Genomic DNA, 6,979 nt, shown 5'->3' with positions numbered 1-6,979 from the left:
ATTAAGGTTTATGTATAAGAAAAGTTCTCCATGATGAGAAACCAAGAAACATAAAACATATACTGCTTTAGCTCTTTCCAAAGTGTTGGTTGTAGCTCAAGTAACCAGTTTAAAAAAGTTGGAGGTTTCTGCCTACAAGAATGAAAACACCCATACTCAACCTGGTGTTGACAAGTATCTAGAGTTTTTAGCTTTTAATCCATTTTCACTCTGCCATAAGCAAAGTCAGGGGATACTCTAAAGTGTGCAAATAGCTCCTGGGCGTAATTGGGGTTTATGGCTATCTGGACAACTGAATTGGGTCCCATTCGGTCCAACCCATTGCTCACGCATGCACATCACCACTACCCTTTCCCATTGCTTATCACCACAAGGAAAAGGATGGGTCACATAGCTCCCTGCGAGTGCCTGGCTATTACGGGACCTCTTCACACATGCTGTCGGAATTACCACGAATAACTTATTTACTATTTATTTACCATATTTATATCCCACCCACAGCATCTAAGGTCTTAAACAAGGTCTAAGCTGATCCAGAGTCAATTTCACGATTTCAAGTAAACTTATTGCACAACTAGAATCATGGCAATTCTAGTGGTGCTGGTGTGGGGGTGTGGGGAATCCATCGCCTCATGCTCCGCATTGCCTGATTCATTCATGTCCCCAACTCACAGGGAGAGCTTTTGCCACCAGCTTCCCCCCGTCGGTGAGAAGGCAACACGGGAAACCTTCCATATTTCTGCAATGGCATCTGACATTGCTTTTTTACTTCTAATTTTTGGCCCTTGCATTTTTGTCCACCAGCCCTGTCCTGAAATTCTATTGCACTTCCCCCAGAATTTCAGTACCCTAAAATTACCACTCAGACTATTGGCTGTTAATGATTCTGTTTTTATGTTATTGACTTGTTGTAATGTTGTTGATTTTATTCAGATATAATTTAAATCTATGTTTGGTTTTAATTTTTGTTGGATTGGGTTTGTCCCCATGTAAGCTGCCCTGGGTCCCTTCGGGGAGATGGAGGTGGGATATCATCATCATCATCATCATCATCATCATCATCATCATCATCATCATCATCTAATTACTTATTAATCGCCCTCCATCCAAGATGCTCTAGGCGATTTACAAGCTAAATTGTAAAGGATAAAAATACATACATACAAATATTGATAAAATTAACATAGATCAAAAGCAATAAAAATAAAGGTATTATAATATTATTATGATGTGCTGGTTCACCTACCCTTTCACGATGGAGCCCCACCAGAAGTTGTAATGCATCGTGGGTGGGAGCCAGCAGACTCCATCAAAAGAGACCCTGCATGCTACTGATGTTGTCCTCATCTGATGAGATCAATGGTCACATCTACTGTGGTTATCATGGGGCACTTATATGATAAACAAGGTGAGGTGTGCTCTGTCTCCCACTTACTGATTTTATAATTGATGTATTATGATCTCAGCAGATGAAACTGTAATGGTGAGGTGCTTCCAAGGAGATATGTAAATGGTGAGGATATGTAAACAATGGCAGTGATGACACAGAGGACAAAGGATGGGCCACTGGGGCCAATGCAGTCTCATCCTGGCCGGACCATCTGCACATGGACACAGCATTGCAAAATGTTCAGCCTGGTGTGACCACCATCACAGATGCCCCAGACTGGCCCCGGATTAAGTGGTGGAGCAGATACGATATTTAGTCCCACTCTTCTATCACAGATAGTTGGAACCATCACCAAAGATCAGATTGGGCCTTTAAAACATGTGTGTCTCCCTTGAGGCTTTGAATATTTCCAGTTTCATTGAAGCTTGTACAGCGGATCTTCTGGAGGGAGTGAGCAACGAGGCACATCAGGGCAAAATGATAAAATATGGGCATGATATGTTTCCAGATACCTGCATGTCATACTTTGTGATTCCAGTCCAATAGAGGGAAGTGATCATTTGTTTGATACAGGTAGCCTGATGTGATACGGAAAGTTTTGTTAGAAGTTTTCTTCTCTTGCTCACCAGAGGTGTAGAAAGTTGATAATTAAAGATACAACCAGGTGTGACTGCACCGAGGGGGGCTTTCATTTCATTCTTTCCTTTATGGCAGGAAATAAAAGGCCCCACTGTTCTTTTATGGGATTCTTAGTTGACCCCGGCCTGACTGTGAAGCAACAAAAAATGCAGGAGTGTGTTAGCTGGCTCTCCTTCAGAACATGTTCTTTAAGCTTCAGAAAGTCTGCTTTAGAAAGCAAACCCTCACTCTCTCGGTAAAATGGAAAGCTTTGAAAGGAGAGAAGGCTTCAGCCTGCTGTGTCTGAATACACATTGAAACGGAAGCATTCATTCCTCTGTCTCTCCAATAAGTTTCACCTTGTGGGCTAATAAACATTTTCTCTATGAAGGTATTTTTTGAGGGAAAAAATCTCTTTTCTCTCATTTGCACACTGGTACATAAAATGATGCATATATACACAACAAATTTGAACTGAGTAAATCTATGATTCAGAGCATAGAAAGGGAATGAGAATGGTATGACCTTACACATGCCGTTGGACTTCAGCTTCTAGTATGCTATCAAATCCTGGGATTTGCAGTGTGATGAAGCACTAGCCCCCTTTAACATAGAAGACTACATAATATGTGAAACTACAATTCTCAGGATTCTGCAGCATTGAGCCATGGCAGTTAAAGTGATGTCAAACTGCATTAATTCGACAGTGTAGATCCCCAACTCACTGCAGAGAAAGCACTCAGCAAAGGATCTTAAAATTTAAGAAGGTTTATATTGGAAGATAATGTCCTGATAAAAACTCTATCTATGGGACCACTGTCAATCATATTAACGTGCTAAAAGACACAGCTCCTCCTAATGTTAGAAACCTGAGTGAAAAACTGTCTTACGCATAGCTATTTTCCATTTCCCTCCGATATTGCTATCTTTTGTATATAGCACTTTGAAATCTGCATTTACTCTGATTAGTGGTTTAAAAGTAATTATTTTTACATGGATTTTTTCTAAACAATGTTGTTGACATTTAGGTTAAGTAAGATATGACTGGCAAAGGTTGAACTGGTAGATCAAAGCCCAGTTCTTCAGCAGATTAATTAACATATATTAATTAGCATAGCCACAACAGATATGACAAAATACAGAAATATAAAGAGTTCAGTACAAATCATCCGAGATCCATTTACTTATAAATTTCAGGATACTGGAAACAATGAACTATCTTTGTTTTTCTTTCTTTTATCATAGCATTAGAAAATGAATTTTACTGTCCTGTGTTAACAGGGTTACTACAAATTCCAGGGGGGTTTTGAAATATTTGTAAAACCTTTTTCACAAACTTGAACCGTGTCCTATTCAGCTTGGAAGCAATTAGCTAAAAGTAATTGGTTGTTTGTAATTATTACTTTTTCCTAGCTAAAAATATAATTGCAAAAAATCTGGCTCCTCCATATGCTAGGAGTTAGAGATTATTGTATTGTTATCAAACATGACCCCCTACCCCTAATAAAAGAGAGACATTGTTCAACCATGAAATGAAGTTATAGTTTTCCAAGGATGCGGAGCTGGAATGAATGACAATGGCACCCGTCTGTCTAATGACATTTCCCTCAGCCCTTCCTGGACCAGCAGCTAAACCCCAGCCTCATAAAGTCAATTTTCCCTTCACGTTCACAATTTGATTTGGCCCTTTAATCTACACCGGTCTGGATCAGTGCCTATTAAGGGAATTACCATTCCTCCTGGATATGGCAGGGCCGGGTGCGGGTTGTCAGCGTGGAGGTCTGGGTGCGTGCTGGGAGGGTTTCTTCAAACTCCATCAATCATCTTCACACCAGCACCCTGACGAATTGGTTGCAATTGTCTGCCACCCCAATTCCTCTGTTCAATGTCAGACTCAAAGAATCTCTAGTCTAAAGTCCAAACATTTATTTAATATCTACAAACATATTTACAAAGCATAGCAAAAGTCATCGCTCTGAGCTGGCATTCTTCTATGCAAAACAGCAGAAACACTTGATTTACATTTCATACACATACAACCATAATCCAACATGGGTCATATGGGGCTAAGCCCACACGAGGGTCTCCGCCAGTGACCCCCAGGTATGGTCGTCTTGAGCCTGATGCTGCATCAGTAGGAGGGAGTCCCCCCAGGCTCTGTGGTTGGTGACAGGTCTGTATCAGCGGTTGTCAAAAGGACCCTGGACCCGGCAGAAACCTCTCTAGGGACATCCTACTTCCAGTATAACCAAAGTCAAATGTAATTCATATGACGGTATAAGGTATCTCCATTTTCTGGGCTTTGCCAACACTTTCCCCTCCAATCCTATACCATGTATCTTTTCTTTTCCCTCCTCTGAACATACGCATGAGCGCAGAGAGGACAATTAAAACAAACAAGAAAAATAACCTTTCCTATCCTTTGTGTATCCAAGACAGACTCCCTCCACTTCTCCCTTATTTGCAGTTATGAACTTATGATAGAACCTCATCCTGAGCGGAAGGCACATCCTCATCTCCAATAGACATTTTCCAGATCCTATCATTGTCTTCACAGCATGAGAAGATGTTTGGGGACCAAACACTCATTGTCCCCACATTCTGGAGCCCAGGGTTTCTCCACCTGGCAGGGAGGGGATCCCCAGCCACATCATTGCTTTTTCCACTAATCAGAGCACTCAACGGCTAAGCCACTCAGTTTGGGAAAATAGTGGCCAGCTTGTCAGCACTAGCCAATCAGGGGAATAGGAGGGAATTTTGAACCATAGCAATGTTAATGCATGGAAACTCTTGGGTATAAAAATGACTGTATTTCCCATATGTTTCACACTTGTACATTTTGAACACCCGCTGCTGTGCAGACACCCCTTGTAGATTGAATAAAGCTTCTGCTATTTGCTTTCAGACTGATGAGATCCTGATTTCTGATACAGAACATTCACGGTTAGCAGAACTTGCCAGGTCGCCCTCGGTTTCCGTGGGTCTTTGAAAACTCAAATTTCCAGCTTCAGTATTGAATGGCTCTGTAATGTGTTCATTTATTTAAGACCAATTTTGCAATTTATGCAAGAAAAACAAGAAAAAGCAAATATAACTGCAAAAGCTAAATAAATAGAAAACAGCCAGTTTGCGAATAGTGAGGGGAAAGAGGAGAGTGGGAGAGGAGAAGAATCCTGTTCCCTGATATCACTGTCCTGCCAACATACCAGCATAGAAGTGGAAAGGATCCATCATCCAAGGTAGGTGACAGAAACATTGTAGGATTGTGAGCTATTGATGAGTTTTGTCTATCAATAGCAAGGGATGAGTTTATCATGGGGAGGTAGTAGACCAACAAGATCTCCAAGAGCCAAATAGGAGCCGCGGTGGCACAATGGATTAAACTCTTGTGCCGGCTGGACTGCTGACTTAAAGGTTGGGTTGCTGACCTGAAGGCTGCCACTTTGAATCTGTGAGATGGGGTGAGCACCCATCTGTCAGCTCTAGCTTGTGGGGACATGAGAGAAGCCTCCCAGCAGGATGGTAACATATCTGGTCATCCCCTGGGCAACATCTCTATAGACAGCCAATTCTCTCACACCAGAAGCGACTTGCAGTATGTTCTCAAGTCACTTCTGACATGATAAAAAAAAACAAGTGGCAAATCTCTCTTCCTTGTCATCTAACACATATTTGTTGCACAGATTCAATATTCATGGATTCAGTATTTATGGAATAAACCAGCCTCAGCTGGAAAATATTTTTTTTAATTCCAAAAAGCAAACCTTAATTTTGGCATTTCACATAAGGAACACCATTTTACTAAGCATTGTATATAATGGGACATGAACATCCACAAATTTTGTTATCCACGGAGTCCTGGAACTGAACCTCAATGGATCCCAAGGGCCTTCTGTAATAGATGTTGCCTTTGTAATGAGTCTGCTTCTTGTAAGGCACTTTCGGAGTCAATTATGACAGAAGAACCCCTTATAATGATAAGGAATAATAATATACTATAAATACAACCGTACTTCAGTTAATGAAATAGATATATTCCTGGGCAGAAAAGTTAGCACCAGAGCCAGAAATAACACAAGAAGAATCAAGCTAAGCCCTGCACCACAACAAAGCAGTTCAACACATTGCAGCAAGCTTTGTATTCAAAAGTACCAATATGCACAAGTAAAATGAAACCATGGGTCAGGAAAGACTCACATAAGTAAAAATAACATTCTCAACTTTCAAGAACTACTTGAAAATATCCTCTAAAATGGAAGAAAGGGAAGGCAGAGAGGAAGAAGAGGTTCAGCATGTTCCATAAACTTTCATAACTAACAATGTGCAGATGAAGCACAGGTCAGATAAACCATTCTTCCCCACTTCAAGTTTTATTGTCAAGTTTACCGCAGTCAATGCTGCTGCCAACCTAACATTGAATGTCTGTGTTTCTCCAGCCCTACTTAATCCTTCCAGTGCTGATGCTGCTAAAAATCATTCAGCCAGACAGAGGACAAGGAGGTAAAGTGGAGTGGGGCTGCGGGATTGGCTTTGTAAAAACTGATATATAATATAGTTTTGTTTAATATTATCCATCCCATTGGAGCTGCTGTGGCGCAATGGGTAAAGCCTTGTGCCAGCTGAACTGCTGACTTGAAGGCTGGCAGTTCAAATCTGAGAGACAGGGTGAGCTCCCATCTGTCAGCCCTAGCTTCCCATGCAGAATGGTGACACATCCGGGCGTGCCCTGGGCAACGTCTTTGAAAATGGCCGATTCTCTTACACCAGAAGTGACTTGCCTTAAGTCTCTTCTGACACGATAAAAAATCCATCCCATGAACATTAGCTGGAGTGAAGCTGCCCTGCTAAAAATATGCAAAATTTGTTTAAACTAAATGTCTCTTATGCTCATGGCTGCAAATTGGTCGACCCAACATAAAACAATTTTGTTAAAAGGGACTTCCTTGCCAGAGACTTTGTTAACCGAGGTGT

At 41.3% G+C, this 6,979-nt stretch overlaps 1 long non-coding RNA gene across 1 annotated transcript in view; it reads right to left on the bottom strand.

Annotated features, from left to right (window-relative positions):
* Positions 1-2,590, bottom strand: part of LOC134299381 (uncharacterized) — a 38,502-nt gene extending 35,912 nt beyond the window's left edge. Inside the window, exon 1 of the long non-coding RNA XR_010006571.1 lies at positions 1,247-2,590. This is a non-coding gene — a long non-coding RNA (uncharacterized LOC134299381). The remainder of the gene's footprint in view (positions 1-1,246) is intronic.
* Positions 2,591-6,979: the final 4,389 nt, after the last annotated feature.

Source organism: Anolis carolinensis, chromosome 5, assembly GCF_035594765.1.
Source record: "Anolis carolinensis isolate JA03-04 chromosome 5, rAnoCar3.1.pri, whole genome shotgun sequence".
NCBI classification, from domain to species: domain Eukaryota; kingdom Metazoa; phylum Chordata; class Lepidosauria; order Squamata; family Dactyloidae; genus Anolis; species Anolis carolinensis.
The sequence above is the reverse complement of the archived record's forward strand: the minus strand, read 5'-3'. Positions and strand labels throughout refer to the sequence as shown.